At 36.2% G+C, this 19,188-nt stretch overlaps 1 protein-coding gene and 1 pseudogene across 6 annotated transcripts in view; one reads left to right on the forward strand and one right to left on the reverse strand.

Annotated features, from left to right (window-relative positions):
• Window positions 1–19,188, reverse strand: part of NPAS3 (neuronal PAS domain protein 3) — an 865,020-nt gene that overhangs the window by 665,533 nt on the left and 180,299 nt on the right. The gene's annotated exons all lie outside the window — the stretch shown is intronic.
• On the forward strand, window positions 7,712–8,021 carry LOC111552850 (annotated as a pseudogene). Its single transcript, XR_002734754.2, has one exon. The product of XR_002734754.2 is annotated as a 40S ribosomal protein S29 pseudogene (transcript).

The raw sequence follows: 19,188 nt of genomic DNA on the forward strand, positions 1-19,188 counted from the left end.
TCCCAGGAGTTCAAGGCTCTAGTGAGCCATGAGTATGCCACTGCATTCCTGCCTGGATGATAGAGGGAGACTCCGTCTCAAAAAAATAGTAATACTCACATGAAGATGTACTTCAGGTAACTGGGAAATAAATCAGAATTATAAAGATGCTGAAGTATGCAAGGACTGAAAGATTGAAATGCTGACATGAGTGTCCCAATAACTGATGAAAACGTTACAAAACTATATCCAAATTTAAAAATTGTAAAAATAATGTAGTAGCAATAACTGAGTTCAAAACAATAGGTTTTGTCCAACAAGCACATCTTAAAAGATGCTCAACATCATTCTTCACTAGGGAAGCACAAATCAAAACCACAATGAGGTCCCACTTCACATCCATTAGGATAGCTGTAAGTTTTTTTATTTGTTAAAAACATGAAAAAATAAGTATTGGCAAGCACATTAGAAAATTCTGAATTTCCAGTGTGAATGTAAGATGATTAAGTCATTGTGGAAAATAGTTTGGCTGTTCCTTAAAAACGTAAATGTACAATGACCACATGACCCAGCAATTCCAGTCTCAGGTATATACCTAGAAGAACTGAGAACAGGTACTCAAACAAATACATGTGCCCAAAGTTTATTGCTGTTCCATTCACGATAGTCAAAAGAGGAAAATAACTCAAATATCCAGCAATGGATAATAAAGTTACGTTATATCCACACAATGGAATACTATTCAAACATAAAAAGGAATAAAGTAGTGATTCATGCTACAATACGGATAAACCTCAAAAACATTAGGCTCAGTGAAAGAAACCAGACACAAAAGGCCGTATTATATGGTTCCATTTACAGGAAACATCCAGAATAGGTAAATCCACAGAGACAGAGCACAGGCTGGCAGTGGGTGGGGCAGGGGAAACAGGAAGTAAATAATAAGTATGAGGTTTCGTTTATGGGGTGATAAACATGTTTTAGAACTAGACGGAGGTGCTGTTTGTACAACATTGTGAGTATACTAATGCCACTAAATTGTTCACTGTAAAGTGGTTAATTTTACATTTTATATAGTTCACTTCAATCACAAACAATAGGTTTTATTAAAAGGTTTGAAAAGCTAAGAGAACAGAAGGATACTTTTTTTTTTTTTTTGAAAGAGAGGGAGTTTCACTCTTGCTGCCCAGACTGGGGTGCAGCGGCGCAATCTTGGCTCACCTCAAACTCCGCCTCCTGGGATCAAGTGATTCTCCTGCCTCAGCCTCCCAAATAGCTGGAATTACAGGGATGCACTGCGATGCCTGGATAATTTTGCATTTTTAGTAGAAACGGGGTTTCACCATGTTGGTTGGGCTGGTCTCAAACGCTTGACCTCAGGTGATCCTCCCGCCTTGGCCTCCCAAAGTGCTATGATTACAGGCATGAGCCACCACGGCTAGCCACAATACTTTTTTTTTAACCTTATAAACTGTAAGTGGCAACAAGCATAATTATCTTATAATCTTAAAGGAGATACGATTTAAGAGGTATTTCTTCTTCTTTTTTTTCTTTTTTCTTTTTTTAGATGGAGTTTCGCTCTTGTTGCCCAGGCTGGAGTGCAATGGCATGACCTCGGCTCACTGCAACCTCCTCCTCCCAGGTTCAAGCCATTCTCCTGCCTCAGCCTCCAGAGTAGCTGGGATTACAGGCACCTGTCACCATGCCCAGCTAATTTTTTGTATTTTTTTTAGTAGAGATCGGGTTTCACTGTGTTGGCCAGGCCGGTCTTGAACTCCTGACCTCAGGTGATCCACCTGCCTTGGCCTCCCCAAGTGTTGGGATTACAGGTGTGAGCCACTACTAAGTGGTATTTCTACTGAAATCAAGAGAACTGCCAAATTTTTCTCCAGGACATAAAGGAATACATGAACATATATAGGTATGTATCATATTCCTCAATGGAAAGATAGAATACTTCAGAAATAATAACCTTCCTATTCCCCAATAAAAAGATCAAAGGGATATTCCTTAAGTTAACAAAAGATGTAAAAGCTTACTTGGAAAAACCAATATGTCAAGATTTCAAGAAAAATTTAGAAAAGAGAAGTAGGACAAAGTTTTTTTTCCCTTACCAGATACTAACATATTATAAAAATATGGCAATTAAAGCAGTATGATTTGAATACAAACACTGACATATGGCACAGAAAAAAATGGCCTGGATCCTAGTATAGGGCATGAAATCATTCAGTATGTTCAGTTATCTTTTTAGAACCCACTATATGCCACATACTGTACTAAGAGCATCAGAACCACATTTATTAGATGTCAACATAACTTCAGCACTATAGCAGTTAAGGCTAAAAGATGTTAGTGTATGTCTTGTGTTGTTTGGATAGGGAAGGATTCCTTTTTAAGTATAAAAGTACCGAAAAAAAAAATCCCAGAAGGAAGAATTGACAGATTTTAGTTAAAAAAAAAAAAAAACTTATATAAATTAAATTACAAACAATGAGGAAAAAATAAAACTGTACAAAGTACTAAGGCTAAAAATGTTACAGCCTTAATAACCAGTTCACAGCAATTAACTAAAATCATTAAAGTTCTAACAGAAAAATAGGTAGAGCTCATTGAATGGCAAAAGAAATAACTGATAAAAATAAATAAATTGTTTAATATTAACTTCTGTGATTTTCAATAGAATACTAATTTTTACCATCAAATTAAGAAATGTCCTAAAAACCCTACTGGTGTTGACAAAGGTGTGGTGAAATGATATCATCCTCACACACTGCTGGGAATGCGATGGCATACTTGCTGGAAAGCAGTCTGTCAATACATATCAGATGCCTTCCGATGTACATCCTTCATCCCAATTCTATTCTCATATCACGATCTCAAGGAATGTAAACATTCATACAGAATTTATGCAAAAATGCTCATCACGAGTATATTTATAATATCAAACACATAAGAAATCATCTAAATATCTAATCAGAGGATTATATCTATATATGTACTGTATACTCTTAAAATGTTTTAAAATATTTAATGATATGAGATATGCTAACAAATTTTTAAAAATCAGTTTACCGAAGGATAAAGTAATTTTGAAAGACTGTAGAGAAACAGCTCTAAATTCTAAACAGTAGCTACTGTGATTCGTAGAATTATCTATTTTCATCTTTATATTTGTCTGTACTTTTAAAATTCTCCCTAGTAGGCTCATTTTATTTTGATAATCATGGAGGAAGTTATTAAATAAATGGAGGCCAGTGTGCCAATTCACTTTGGAGTCCATTCTAAAAAGTAGTAGTCTTTTAGTAGCTGTGAAATGTTTTCAACAGCTCACACTCATCATCATTTCCCCCTTAGTAACAAAACTGAAGCAGAAGTGAAAGCTCTAAAGCCCAGCAATGACCTACATTAGCCGAAAACATCAAGATGCTTAACATGAGGTGCTTCATGATCAATTTCAAGCAAGCATACATTGCTCTCGCAATTGATTGGCATGTCAAATTCTTGACAAAATAATAAGTGACTGCAGGTGCCAATCACTGTCTCACAATGCATTCCATTGTACAGTTTTGGTATCAATATGATTAAATTATGATGGCATCCCACATACAACAAACTATTGAGAAATTACTTCTCCTGGGAGGCTGCCCTGATGCTCCGCCATTGTTTGTCCAAAAGCAAAGAAGAGGTAAACATACAGATTGCTTTTTGAATTGATGGACTGATACCAAGCAGCTTTAGGATTTCCCCGTTATGTTTGGCCGTAGTCAATAGGCTTTCTTAATTCCATCATTCACTTTCAAATGCAGCCAGTCCTGATAGCTTTCTTGACCCTTCTTCCCCCTCCCATAACACTTCTCAGCTTTGCTATACCTTTTGCTGTTTTCTCTGCTGTTCTACAGCAAGCAAAGGATGAATTTCTGATTCTTTTTTAAGACTATTTTTTAGTGATTCTTCTCTACTGAATATTGAATGCACTTGAGCGCTAAGAATTATAATCCTGCATCAATGGGAAAAGCAAAACAAAACTGAAGTATGAAAGGGAAATGACACGGTGAAGGATGCATGAATTTAATAAATGAATGCAATGCAAATGAGAGAATTCACAGAAGAACAGAGATAAATATTGCCAACACCAATACTTCTAGAAAGAAATAAGACACACTGGCCAGGGAGTAACGGGAAAGGATAACACACTTACACAATGGTCACCTGCTCGTGTTCTACATTTTCACCCCTAAAAACAGCAAAATGAGCTCAAAATAGTTACTATTTTTCTCTGTGTTCTTTTCCTTACTCACATAGTACTGAAATCATCTTCTATCCCCTTATTTTCTGTCAACAAGAGTGCAATCCATTTCCTAATATCTGAGTGATGTATTAGCTACCTGAGTGTCAAACTTGTTTTTCCTCATTTTCATGGGATATTTATGTCAAGATATGCCACACTTATTTCAATATAATTTACTGTGCAGTAGTGGTGTTTCCATGAATTAAAACCAAGGTACTGAACCACACCACCAAAGAGGAGTGGTGAAAGTACACTTCATCATAGGCCTACTGAAAAATGTTTTAATATACATTCAGAATAAGGGAGTACTACTGTAATTATTAAGAAGGAGCACTGACAGCAAACAACATGCAAAGTACCCTAAAAAATGAAAATCCCTTAAACTCAGCAACTCTTTCTCTTAAAAAAAAAAATCATGCAGGCAGTATATTATAGGACTGGAAGGCCAAGAGGGGAGTAGACAAGGAAAGCATGTGGAAATCTGAGAATACATTCAATCAGTGCTGTCCAGTAGAACTTTCTGTGATAATGGAAGTGTTCTACGATCTGCACTGTTTAGTACAGTAGCCACTAGCCCCATGTGGCCATTAAGCACTTGAAATGAGGCTAGTACAACTGAGGAAACATATTTTTATTTCATGTTACTAACTAAAATTTAAAGAGCCACATAGGGCTAATGGCTACCATTCTGGACTGTGCAGTATTGTATGGAGCTTGTATTCAGAACAGAAGCACAATATGAAACAAATTGTCAGGAGGAGAAAGTCTGAGGAATTCAATTCTTTAATATGCCAACATACTCAGGGCTTAAAAATAATTTAAGAAGCACATCCTCCACCCCATCTACATCTTTTCAATTCACCCAACCATCAATACACTCCAATGATGTAAGATTCCCACCTCTCCTGTTGGCAAGTTAAAATTAATAATGTGAAGAAAACCATTTAGTTCTTATACCATTATTTGTAATTTTGGAAGTAACAATGTGGTGAGTAAAAAGCCCAATCCAGGAAAAACTGACTAAATGGTATGGGTTTTGGTCCAATAGGACACCAGGAAGCCAATGTGCACATAGATGCTAGCTGGGCAGCAGAAAGAGCAACTGATGGTAACATGTGAACAGTCTCAAAATCCTATAGTTGGATGCTCAGTTTTATCTGATTTTATATGCTTGACAAGTCATTTGTGATCCTCACTGGAGGTAATTAAAAGACTGTTCTGATGTACTAAGCAGAGAATAATACTCATCTAGACACCCAATTTTAAGTTCCCAACCACTGGGAGTAAGTCATAATAATCCCATAGGAAGTCAAGAGAAGAGAAAATCTCTATCATGAAGACACTTTTGCAACTACAGCTTTACTAAATATACTCCATTTACCAAATGGAATATATCCTCCAGAACTAATTTTTAATGATAAAGCAGTATTTAATCATGCATCCAGTTCTTTCTTCCTCTCTCTTTCCTTGTCAAGACAGACTATATTCTAAGAAAATACTGTCCAAGCACCTTGAAGTCAGGTTCCATTTCATTTCAAGCAGTATATAACCCTATAGCTCAAAGAAGCCCCATTGTTTTTATGTCTAACTCCAGAATTTCATATACATTTTCACACATTCATTTCAGCATTTTAAGTTTACAGCACACGAGATTACTGGAACCCTGTCTCATTCCCTCTTCCCAAGACACCACTTTTATTTCCTTCGATTTGGAATTGATGGGAAAATTGTTGGAAGACTCTGGCTATGCATAAACACATGTATGTTTTGTATTTCTCTGGACCAGAGAGAAAGCACAACGGAATCACAGTCGACTGAGCATGCTGCTGGGGCATGGATGTACTTTTATTCCAACCTTAATTCATTAAACCAATGAATCTTTTCAAGTATGCTTTCTAAACTCAAAGAAGAATTAAACCAATCCTTTAGAAGTTTTATGCTTAGCTTATAGCTTTATATGTATTCAAGTACTAATTATTGTATGACTACTATATTTCATGACCTGTGGTCGGCACTTATAGTAGATGATTTAAATGTGTCAGTCTTATTCACTGATTACCAAAACCCTAAAGATATTACAAACTTCCATCAAGAAAGTGATAGATTATGTCCAATTCTCCACAAGTAAGGTAACAAAGATGTTCCACCACCCCTCATTTTTGGGAAAAGCAGGAGAGCTTATATTTTAGAAACCCTCTACACCTACCAGATAATTCTGTTCAAAAAGTTGTACCCCCCCTTCTCCCCAAAAACTATTGAGAACCCCTAGTCTATTTCACAACAAATTTCCCAGACTTGGGATTAATATTATAAATGTTAGCCAAATAGCTCTAGAAACACATTTTCATGTTAGCCAACTAACATGACAAAGATACTGGGCCATTCTTGAGATGTTAAATTTAAATTAACTCCAGAAATTATTGACAGTATTATAAATATTATAAATCCTGACTTAATTCTTATGTAACATATACTAGGCTTTGCTCATTGTTACAATTTCCACTAATCTTGATATTAGTTGAAGACACAAACAGCAAAAATCTGGTTGATGTGTATATGCACCCATTTGTACTCACATATATATTGACTTTGAAATTTGTACTTCATTTAAAATAGTATCAATTATAATGGCCTTTAAAAATCCAACAGATACATTACAAATCCTGGTGGATTGCTTGCTTTAAGAAAAAAATAGTAATCTGGGTTGATGGTGAATCAAACAAAATTTATTTAGTAATAAGATGCCATGTAAATGATTCAGTTTTGTCTTGAAACTCCTCAGATGTTGCCAGAGGCTACATCAAAGTCACATTTAAGTCTTAAATATCTCAGATGCCTTGATGGAGATTTTCACTATAATAGTCCAACTACTTATCCTTAGTCAATAAAAACATTCATTTTATCACTTAATGTCCTCATGCTAATTCAATTATGTTTCTTATTTCATTCTACATTTTATACATAATGTGCTACTTTAGCATCTATACAGTTGAATTTTCTCTTGCATTCTTCTAGCAAATAATTCTTCATAATATTCAACAATTTGTTCTTTTTTCGCATTGATTACACTGAGCTTCCATTACTTCTTAAATTTTTCAAGAGAACAGAAAAAGCCAAGAAGTTTTGGCATATTCATTCATCTCATTTGTAATCAATGGCCACGAAGAAAAATAAAGGGAAATTTCTATAAATTTAAGCCTGGTTCTTCAGGAGCATATTACAACAAACTTAAATCAATGAATTAAAACTGCTTCCTTCCATAGATCAGGCAAAAGTGGTGCTGGTAAATTGATCCCATCATCTTTGTAATAGATATACGAAGTATATCATCCCAGATGCAAAGGCCGTTGCTGTTGTATTGCAAAGGTAATAGCTAAACATTAAATCTTTCAAGTTCCCACATCAAGAAGTGCCTGAGATGTTAAGAGGTTGTGTGACAGGCCTTTTACCTCGTTGCACTTCTGAGAGCAAGATGGGTCACCAGCAGCTGTACTGGAGCCACCCGCGAAAATTCGGCCAGGGTTCTCGCTCTTGTCGCGTGTGTTCAAACCGGCACGGTCTGATCCGGAAACATGGCCTCAATATGTGCCGCCAGTGTTTCCGTCAGTACGCGAAGGATATCGGTTTCATTAAGTTGGACTAAATGATCTTCCTTCAAAGGATTATCCGAGGCATCTACTCAATGAAAAACCATGAGAGTTCTTTGTACATAAAATAAACATTTGAAAAAACCCCCCCAAAAAAAAAAAGAGGTTGTGTGACAGTTGGAGAAAGTAACTGCACAGCATAGATTTTGAAATAAGGCTCACTGGTTTCCAATCTCAGGTCTGCTGTTGACTAGCTATACCACCTGGGGTGAGTTTCACCACCCCAGGGTCTCAGTTTCTTCATCTGTAAAATGGGGATCCTACCACTTATCTCATTAAAACTGAATTCCTGTCATTATTACTGCAGTCCTAAATTTCAGAAAACTGATCATAGCCTGTATTATCAATATGTTAAAGGTTATCATGGACATGGTTTTCATTCTGTGTTTTTTTCAGAATCAAAGAACTTTTCATTTTAAAAAGGTATTTATTTGGCCAGGTGCCATGGCTCACACCTATAATCACAGCACTTTGGGAGGCTGAGGTGGGCGGATCATGAGGTCAGGAGATTGAGACCATCCTGGCCAACATGGTGAAACCCTGTCTCTGCTAAAAATACAAAAATTAGCTGGGCGTGGTGGCGTGTGCCTGTAGTCCCAGCTTCTCGGGAGGCTGAGGCAGGAGAATTGCTTAAACCCGGGAGGCAGAGGGTGCAGTGAGCCAAGATTGCACTACTGCACTCCAGCCTGGTAACAGAGCGAGAGACTGTCTCAACAACAACAACACAAAAGGTAGTTATTGCACATGAATGGCCACAGCTCAGAGCTTTTAGGTCCACTTACATCATGTCTACTTGTGCTGCTTTTATTGCATAAGACAACCTATTGTGTCCAGTGGAAAACCATTTTGGATCCATTCCAATTACATGAGGTCTGTTTCACTGTAAAAGTGTTCCTCCACTTCCGTTCAGAATCTAAGGAGATGGACTACCAATCATTTCTTTTCAACAGAGTATTGGCTGCTGGAACTGGCTGCGCTCATCCATTTTAAAATTATTTATCCCTGACCCACTCCAATGCCAATATTTTGTTGTTTCTTTTGGTCTTTTCCTTCCCTTTTTTCTTCTTCAGAAATCCAAGAGAGTCAAAAGGGAAATTTCTCAGAACTGTTTTTTTTTTTTAACCCCCACTGAAAAATTCAGACTGCTATATTTGTAATCAATGACCCAAATCCAAAATAATCACATTTGCTTTTCAAAATCAGAATTGCAAAAAGCTGCTCAGCTTTTTTGACTTCTTATAAAATGTTAGACTTCTCTTATGACAAAGAAATATGTAATTTTTGCACAGAAATGATTAATAAACTTACGATAAAATGCACTGAATGTCTTACTTTCAATAAAAAACTTCTTTCCCATTACTGAAAATGTATAGCTCTCTAACTTAAACCTGTAGTGATGAGTTCCCAACAGTATAGTGGCCAAGAAGAAACACATTTCAAAATTAAGTCAGGAAATCCACTCAGAATCCCTACCTTACCAGCTACCACAACCATTCTCTCTTTGTTTGCTGAAAGGTCAACACTGGTTTGCCCAAGTTTACGAGTAAGTTCTCCTCACTTTTACTTGTCCCTATAACTTCAGGGATTGCTTAGAAAAGGGTTGCTGGCATACAGCCAGCTGAGTAAAATAGCTGTGGAGTCCAGAGACCAAAAGTGAATTCCAGACTTTCACATTAGACAGGATTACATGAAGAGTAAGGATAGTTATATTTTTCAAGTGACATTTATAAGTCTTAATAATTGGCGTGATATAACATGCAACGAAAGGACAAAAGCTGGCACCAGCTTTATAACCAATAATCTTGGACTAAGAGCTCTGTTTATGAAGCAACACTGAAACTAAAAGTTGGGGTGCCCTACAGCTGAGAGCCAGACTATACCTGTGAAGTCTCTCCTTTAACCAGCATGTTATGAGAAAAAAAAAAAAAAAATCAGTCTTTAAGCACATTCACTAGGAGAAAGTTTAGAAATGGCATTATCCATATTAATATCTAACAGGCAAATGCAGTACTAGGGTATTAGGTACAGAAATCACTAATTTCATACCAGCAACTCACCACAGCTAAACAGTAACTTATAATTCAAAACAAAGCTTCATGGGTCCATCTTGTTGCCCACTTCTGCAGGCAGAGGTGACTACTCATACATGAAGCCACCTATGTTCATGGAAAACCAAATAGACCACAGGCAAAATATCTTTACAACAGCTCCTGGTAGCTGGATAAAATGGAAAATCTCTCCAAAGCTAAATTAAAATAATCAGAACTCTATATGCTATTGTTTTAACTAAGTAGAATTTTCAGTATTCGTGAAAAAACCATTTAGATAAAATATTTGCCTACAAAACTGTGCTTTTCAAGTGTTATTTTGATGTAAAATTGAGTGTTTAAGGATGAAAATTCCCTCAAGCACTCTGAAATGATAGCACAGTTGACAGTGTCAAAAGCCATGCTGAGATCAAGGGAAATGCGAATGGAAGCAGTAACAACTGCATTCATAAAGAGGTCATTTAAAACCTCTTTGCTATGATATAAACTAAAACATGACTAGAATCTCATCAAAGAAAAAGGAAAAAAAAAGTTCAAGTGTCCATCCTAAATTCCCAAGAAGAAAATCAGCCAAAAATTCCTAAAAGATTTGATGTCTAAGTGTCAATTCACTTGTCAGATTGCAAATAGCAGTAAATTTGCATTTTGTGGGTAGAAAAAGAAATGCAGTTTATCAATGAATTTCTGAAAGATAGGAATCCCCTCATTTTCATATAGAAAGCGAACTTCACCATGTGCTAGCCCCTCAGTTGCAACTTCCTTTAATTTTTCTATTTGAAATTATTCCTGTATATTTCTGTCATGATCTCTACTGCCGTCACCTAATGTACAACTTGTTTTCTACAGCTTTTGAGCCACAATCAAAGAAATTTTCTTTGAGGGACTAGAATAGTCTGGAATGCCCATGGCTTCTCCCCTTCCTTGGACACTATATCATGTCACCAAGACGCAGCTTTAAAGCTTGGAAACCTCTAGGGAAAAAAGGCCACATAAGATAGAAACTATATTCTTACAAGCTTCCACTTTTCTACTATTTGCATAGTCTGATTAAAATGCTCAGCCCTTGTCACCTTTTCTACTAACTATGGACAAGTTTACAATAGGTATAAATGCCCTTTCATATTATCTACTATTGCAGGCATAATGTTGTTTTACCAGTGACTGTTAATTATTTTAGTATTAGTCATTAACTGGCACTTACACATTCATTAGATACCAATTATTAGAGTTTAGTTGGGAAGTTACAGTAGTTGGCTTAAGCAGTGCCTTCTTACACACTTATGACTATGATCAGAACACTGCCAAATTCTGATGGTCCTAAAGACTCAGTGATGTACAACATTTAAAAAGGGAAAAGCTTTGCTAATATCTTCTGAATAAAATATTTTATTTATCAAGTTTCATGTCTCATATAGTGCCTAAACCTTCTTAACTGTCAGATGTGCCTTAAGATAAAGCCCTTCTTGTGTTTTTATGTAGCGTATGTGTGCATGTCCTTGCCTTCACCACAAGAGATTCTGATTCCTGGTGCCTATAATATACTTTATTTATTTATTTATTTATTTATTTATTTATTTATTTGCTTACTGCTATGTTGCTACCAATTATATAACATGAATAACACTGGAGTGGAAATTTTTGTGTTACTACTGGACAGAATACAGATAGAAGTCTTCTTTCGTAAGTCATATGTACTTTATTAACAAATAATAATCAACCCTACCTATCTAATCACAGTCATAGACCAATTAATTGAAGAGTAATAATGAACAAAGTTTAATTAAACTTTGGTACTATATTAGTTGTGCAGTTTGGACAAACACTTAAGACGCAATTTCTTATGTGCAAAATACCCACTTCACAGGGTTCATAAGAGAGTCAAACAGGGAAAACAAGAATCACCTAATAAAATGTGTGCAGCAAAACAGGTAGCAGTAAATATTAGTTATTTCCCTGTCCCCAATTTGCTTCTAAAGTCACTACCATCTGGCTTTGGGCACTGATGATTCAGTGAAATTGCCCTAATTAAGGTATCCAATCATCTTGCCAATTGTCCATTTCTGTGGCACAAGAATTTACTATCAACTGTACTTGCCTTCATGAACATGTTTCTTTGGTTTCTAAGGCTCTTCCCCCTCACAGTTGAACTTCCTGTCTTCTCACCATCCCTTATTCCTGAGGGATCCATCTATGTGCTTCTAGTCCCACAGCACATGGTACCTCTTGACGATTTCAGCCATCAATCTCCATTTCCATCTCTAACTTTTCTTCTGAGCTCAAGACCAAACTTGTAGTCTCATTATTTTCTCATTAAGTGAACAGGTATGTATGGTTTAAAATATAAGACTTCTAGTCTCTTCCTACAAGTATACAGGCAACTCCAATACCCAGAATCATCTGGATACTCATTCCCTTCTCTCTGCCTCACTACCCTTGCCTCCCTAAGCTTGTCTCTTCAGCACTCACAAGCCCAAGCTAGAATAACCAGAGGCACTCAACTTTAGCCTCTTCTATTGCCCACATTAAACTGGTCACTAAGCACTTGGAGCCCACACACCTCCTTTCATCTCCACTTCCATTGCCTAATCCAAGGTCTTCATGCAAGTTACCTGGACCACCAAGGTAACCTCCATATCTCCTTCCCAGACTCCTTCCTTTCCCACCAACTTCCAATCCAATTGCTACACTGTTTATGGTTTAAACAAATACATGAACCACTTAAATAATGGCCCTTTCTTCTCTGTGGTTTCAGCTCCTAAGGCCAGCCCTTCTCAATCACCTGTTCAGCCCTGTCTCCAGACACAATTGACATTTGCCACCAATTATAATTCTCCTAAAGAACCAGCTCTCAACATGACCTGTCCCACTTTCTCTATCAGATAAAGTATAATTGATCCTGCAAGCTTCGGCTCAAATATTACATTCCCAGTTCACTCCTCAGTGCATAACACAGTTTATTGTGGCCCTTTTTAACACCCCTCCCTTACCAACTAAGCCAGAGATTTTGTCTTGATCATGCCCATAATAGGCATTTACCAAATATTGGCAGACTAACTTACATTCCTCTGTGTGGGCATGCACACGCAAACATGCACACATGGGAGCAGCAGGGCAAGGATGAGTTTACCGTATTTTCTGTAATTACTAGGATTATTAGATGACAAAAAAGGGACTATAAATTTATAGCTATTTCTCTCTACAAATGTATCTAGAGAGAGGCAGATACCCAAACCCCAACACTTATCACTTATATTAAATACTGTACATGTAAAATAAAGGATGTAACCGCAAGTAGGTGTTTTGTTAATGAGAATTTATAAAAATCTGCTTAACTCTTAGGAGATAATGGCTAGACCATGTAGAAGTCAGATGAACACATGGCTGAGTGTAACTCAATTGGGGTCAACTTGAGAGAGAGGTGGAGAACTTGGAGAATATCAAATGGGGTCATTTAAGCCAAATGTTTAAAGGATTATCAACAGATCTAGAATAAAGCTAATATTTAGATTATTTTGTTGAGAAGACAAAGTGGTCTGATTACAAGTAGAAAACCTAATTACTGTCTTCAGCATATAAAATTTTACTACACAAGAGAGACTAAAAATCAGTTTTTCCTTGAGGAAAAAAGTGTCTTTGTTACTTACTCTGTAAACTCCCACAGAACCTGGTATTGAGACTTGCTCCAAATGTGTAGTGAGAAGTAGAGGACAACAACGGAACTCTCATAAGAGGTACTTGGGCCAGATAATAAAGCCCAACTGAATGGTGAGCACGGATGGTTTGAAACTTCTCTGTATATCTTTAAGAGTAGAATAAATACCTATCTCTGAGGCTTCTGTTGTCCTTTCTGGAAGTGAAAGCCTTTCCTGGCTGAAATGTTGAAAGTTTCATATAACACAAGCTTCAAATCATCATGCATGCTTCATCTATAGGAATTTCAAGAAGAGAGATGCTGTATCAAGAGTGGATGTGAAGAATGATGTTTATTAATACTGAGGTACTATTTCTGCATTTAGTTTGTTACAAAATGAAGAACCTGAATAAAAATACAATATAAGCAAAATATGGCATCAATTCAGAAACTTTTTTCTAAATTGACTAGGAAGCCAGCTCTTCCTAAAAGCATAAGAAAACAATTGCATTTCCCTGATTGGCTTGTTATAAAAGTTATTTTACCCTTTTTGCACAAAGAGCATAAAGATTCCAAAACACACAATGTGATTACAAAATCAGAATGGTGATATTTCCATGAAGCATCATCGATTTCAAAGGAATCTCAGATGTCATAGAAATACCAATGATTCATCATGCTTAATTTTACTTATTGTTAATTTATGCAATCACATATTTATTTCACATACAGGGAAAGGAAAAAATAATCTTGCAGTTCAAAGACTATTCCTCTTCACCTTCATTTGGTTTCTCAACATCTTCCCTTGTGTTGGCAAATTCTACCTGGCTCTAAGGATAGCTCCATTACTGCTGAGACAGTGGGTCTAAGTCTATAAATGAGACTAAATAAGGGGGGACTGTAACTTATTTTTAAGGATATTTAAGAGGACAGTCAACTGAAAAGGAAATTATTTCAGTTAAACAGAAGTAAAACAAATCCTCCATTATGGTCTGCTATACCCATAAAGAAGCAATTGGACATTTAAGAAACTTCATTAAATGAATTATGGATACCTGATCAGTTATAATTGGTATACCAGAAAAAACATAACACATAGAGACTACTTAGCAAACAGTAGCACTTCTATGTCATTTAGGGAAAAAAAAATCCTAAATTAAAAGTGATAAAAGTACATGTTACACACTATTAGGAAGCCATGCTAAAGACAGATGGTATGATCTGTTGCTTAATCATGAAACTGTGAGTAAAATACATTGATATCAGTACAAGGAGTTAAAAACACCCAGTCAGATATTTAAAATATCTTTGAAAATTATTGCAAATTCTTTTTGCCAAACTAGTCATTCATGTATTATTATATCAAACAAAGTAACTAATATATTTGCTTTTTAAAGATAAAATCTTCTACCTCTGAATGCGGGATCCTTTATACACACTCACTTCTACATCTCCAATTATGAACATGCTTGCTATGCCCAAAATACACTAGTTATTCACTACCTCCATAACTGTGGAATTCTAAAACTACCACAATTAGGAACAACCAAATAGACTAAAATGTGTGGAAGATCAAACTATTCTTGGCAACTGACACAGGATTTTTTCAGTAACAGACATTTCTTTACAAGCACATAAACTTAATAGCACCCTTTAATGGTTTCAGTGAGTATAAAAATGAAGAAAAAGATCTACTTATGAAGAACAGGCACCTTCAACCGGTGATGAAAATGGAACTTCTTTAATTGAGAAAACCACTGCAGTAGTTTTTGGGTATGCTATCAATATTCACATGTGTTAGAGAAGTCTCTGAAAATGGTTAGCTATCATTGTCCAGATGCCTTTTTCATACACTGATAATGGGTTGATAAACCCCATAATTATTTCTCTCTTTCCCTTAATGCCCTCTTTTCATTATTTGTTAGAAAAGAGATACATTAATAAACTTCTTACTTTTAGACTCACAGAATTCTAAAATGAGAAGCATGCTACAGATTATTTGGTTCAATCAATGAGTGCAGCCCAAAGCTGCAGTAACTTTTCCAACACCACATCCAGGGAGTTCTCTGCAGAACAGAGACTGGAAATATTGGCCCTGGTTTCTGCTGTGGGGCTTTTCTACAGGTTACAAAAGCCTGGAAAAAATCCTACAGAAAATTCCTAATGGGATTGAAATTAGTTGGAATGAGGTCCAATGTGACAAAAGGAGATGGTCAGCATATGAAAAGAGCATATGGAGGATGATGGCTAACCATTTTCCAATTTTGATGAAAACACTCATGAAGGCATTTCTGAACTTTGTCTAAGACGTAAGTATCACCTACTTCTCTGATTGGAAAGGGCATTGTGTGTAAAAGTAACACCAGAGACAAGGTAACATTACCTCATAAACACATCTGTAAGAAGCTACACAATTTATTCAATTCATTCATTCATTTGTTCATTTCAAATATTTATTGAGGATATAATACTGGCTAGGCACCAATTTAGCTGTGGAAATATAGTGATCAAAAACTCATCTACCACTCATTGGGTATGAAATACAATGAAGTTTTTTAAACATGTAAATGTTAGTCCAGCCACTCACTACTTTTATAAAAATATAGCACAAAGGTCATAATTTCACATAATTTTCTTTAAAGTATCTTATTCTGTTTGAATAGTATTTTAGTCATAAAATTGGTATCTTTATACAACACCTGCTTCTAACTCATTCATAACACCCTATTTTAAACAACATTTAAGACAACAAATTTCCAGTATATAAGAACAGAAGTTTCCTCCAATGTAGTTTAACTTATATTGTTGATTGGGAAAAAAACATTTTTCCACACAGATCCTACATACATTTATTGGTTGACAGATGCAATACACATTTTTTAAAGCACATAAAACAATTTGGTTACTTATTATCTCTTTTGTCTTTGCTTTTATTCATTCTTCCATTGTTTTATATGTCCTAAACCTTCCACCAAAAACAGTACCACTGGGATTTAAATGAGGTTCACTAATTTTTACAGGTTTTTTTGTATTTTAATTACTCCAGAATTTTACGACTGACATTAAGCTATGACAGCTTTATTTCTCAGAAAGCTCAAAGAAAATAAAATTTTACCATTTCTCTGCTATCAACAAGGGTAGAATCCCATCAAAATTACTGAGTGAACACAAGTTGAGGCCAAATATTTCCTTGTCCAGAAAGAAATTTGTAAACCTATGTCTTCCTTAATAAGTCCTAGTGATGCAAATTGCCTATTTATTCTTTTGAGATTTTGTATCAAGTGGATCTGTCGTGAAGGAAGGAAAGGGAAATATATTTTACTGAATTCAGAAGAGTGTTTATTCATAGAGTAAGAATTTAGGAAGGTGAGCCACAACGTGCAAAGCCATGGGATTATCTATTTTCTCCTCTAAAACGAGTAAAGAACTAGAGACCAATACAATGAGAACTCCAGAAACTTTCTAACTTCTCAATGTTTGCTTTTGTTCTCAGTACCTGCCAGGTTTCTAGGACAGTAAGACCCAAGTCTGTAAAATGCAGGATCTGAACCTCCTTCTATAAAGAAGCTGGGATAAACTATTATCCTTTTTGCAGCATGGCTTGTTTGGAGGAAGAAGCCCAAAGTAACACAAGAGACATAGCGTGGCCAAGTTGATTTTATGCCAGAAATGCAACACTACAAAAATCATTAAGTGTAATTTACCACATCAAAAGATTGAAGGTAAAATAAGGACATATTCTCAATATATCCAGAAAAATCATTTGGCCAAATTCTATACAAACTTACAATTAAAAAACCAAACACTTCATAGCATACCCAAAAAAGGGAGGTCCTTCACTAGATAAGAAATGTCCATGAAAAAACTACAGCAAATCTTGGTGGCTGAATATCAGCAAAATCTCATTTAAAATCAGAAACAGGACAACAGTGGCAAAAACCAAACTGTCACTTACAGAGGATGTAATGTGTACAAAGGAAATCCCAAAGAATATGCTGCAAAACATTTATTTACAGTTTTTTTCAAAAGCAGGGAACAATAAATGAAAAAAATCAAGATCTGTCAGTAGGAGAGCCAGCACGGTGGAGACAGAATTAGGAAATTCAGGTAGCTTCAATAGTACTGCTAAGGTTCTAGTTTTTTAAACTGAGCAGTGAAGTGAGAGGTATATATTTTATTATTTCTTACAGCTTACATGTATTACATGTATTTTTGTAATCAACAAGCATTTCACTATTTAAATCACTTAAGCCACATGTTTAGGTACATGTGCCCAACCACAAGCTTCTTCGGGGTTGGGAACAAAACTCAACATGAGTGGTAAGTGGAGTCTGGCTTGTAGGAGGTGTTCTGTACACGCTTGTTACAATATTAAGTGATAGAGGAGCCTACCAAATAGAACAAGGGCATGAGCTGCCACAGTCTTTACACTTGTTCTCCCTCTGTCTAGAACAGTCTGCCACCCTCTCATCATTACCTTACACCATCCAAACCCTTTCATCCTGGCCAAGCCCTTCCCATCCATCACTTCTCCATGTTCATGGCTCTTGCTCTGGGAAATCCCTCTGAGGTCAGCCCTCCCCACCCACCCGCCTGGATTAAGCACCTCCACAATCTCCCATCCCCGGCCCAGCACACACAGCTAACAGAAACCGTCTCAGATTAATATCTGGGGATCTACAGTTTCAACATTTCTAGGAAATTTCTGAGTTCAAGAAAGCTGTAAGACCTCTGCTACACTAAGTTTAGAGCACAGGAACAGCATCCATTTTGTTCTGTGGTAGCCTGTCTCACAGGCAGTAGACACCATCCATCAACTGAATGAAAGAATGTATGCCGTTTACCATGTACTGCTTAGTCTTTTTGTCCTCTATTGTCACTTGCAAGTAGATAAGTAGTGGTTGATATCGAAGGCAAGAAAAGTTATTAGGAAAAATATAAAACTGAAAAGTTGATTAATTTTTAAAACTGAACAATGCACCACCAGTAGAGAGGACTGTAGTTTGAAAATTAACATGCTATGGGGCTCTTAAAATTGCCAGTTAATTTCTCATGAGGTATCTATGGCCCGTTCATACATCTGAAAGCTAAATGGCGGCTCTTCTTATGACCTTTACCTTTTCCTAATTCACTAGAAACACCAACTGCCATTTGTGTTCAAAGCCCTTATAAAGCATGTTACCCAAATTGGAAATAATCTGACTTAATGTTACCTTAAAAATTCCTTTATGCTCTTCAACATATCTTCTTGATGAAAAGTAGTCTATCTAAAATACTACTATTTTAAGTAAGTAATCAGTTTGATCCTCTTTCCTAACATTTATAGTTTAAAGATTTTTGTTTCTTCTAACTCCTACTCCTAGTTGTTCCCATAATAGGACCACATATTTTATACCCTGGGTTTGACCATGTCCAGAGCCTTTCATATATGAAAGAGGAAGCAGCTGAACCATGTTTCACAGGCTTTTGTCTTTTCTCATTTAAAGAAAAACACACCGGGAACCTCTTAACAGGATTTCTATGGCATCATCAGTTCTTGATAAAGTTCAGAGGTGAGTAACGTCCTCATGCAAATACTCTGCCTTTGCTCAC

Source organism: Piliocolobus tephrosceles, chromosome 6, assembly GCF_002776525.5.
Source record: "Piliocolobus tephrosceles isolate RC106 chromosome 6, ASM277652v3, whole genome shotgun sequence".
Lineage (NCBI taxonomy): Eukaryota > Metazoa > Chordata > Mammalia > Primates > Cercopithecidae > Piliocolobus > Piliocolobus tephrosceles.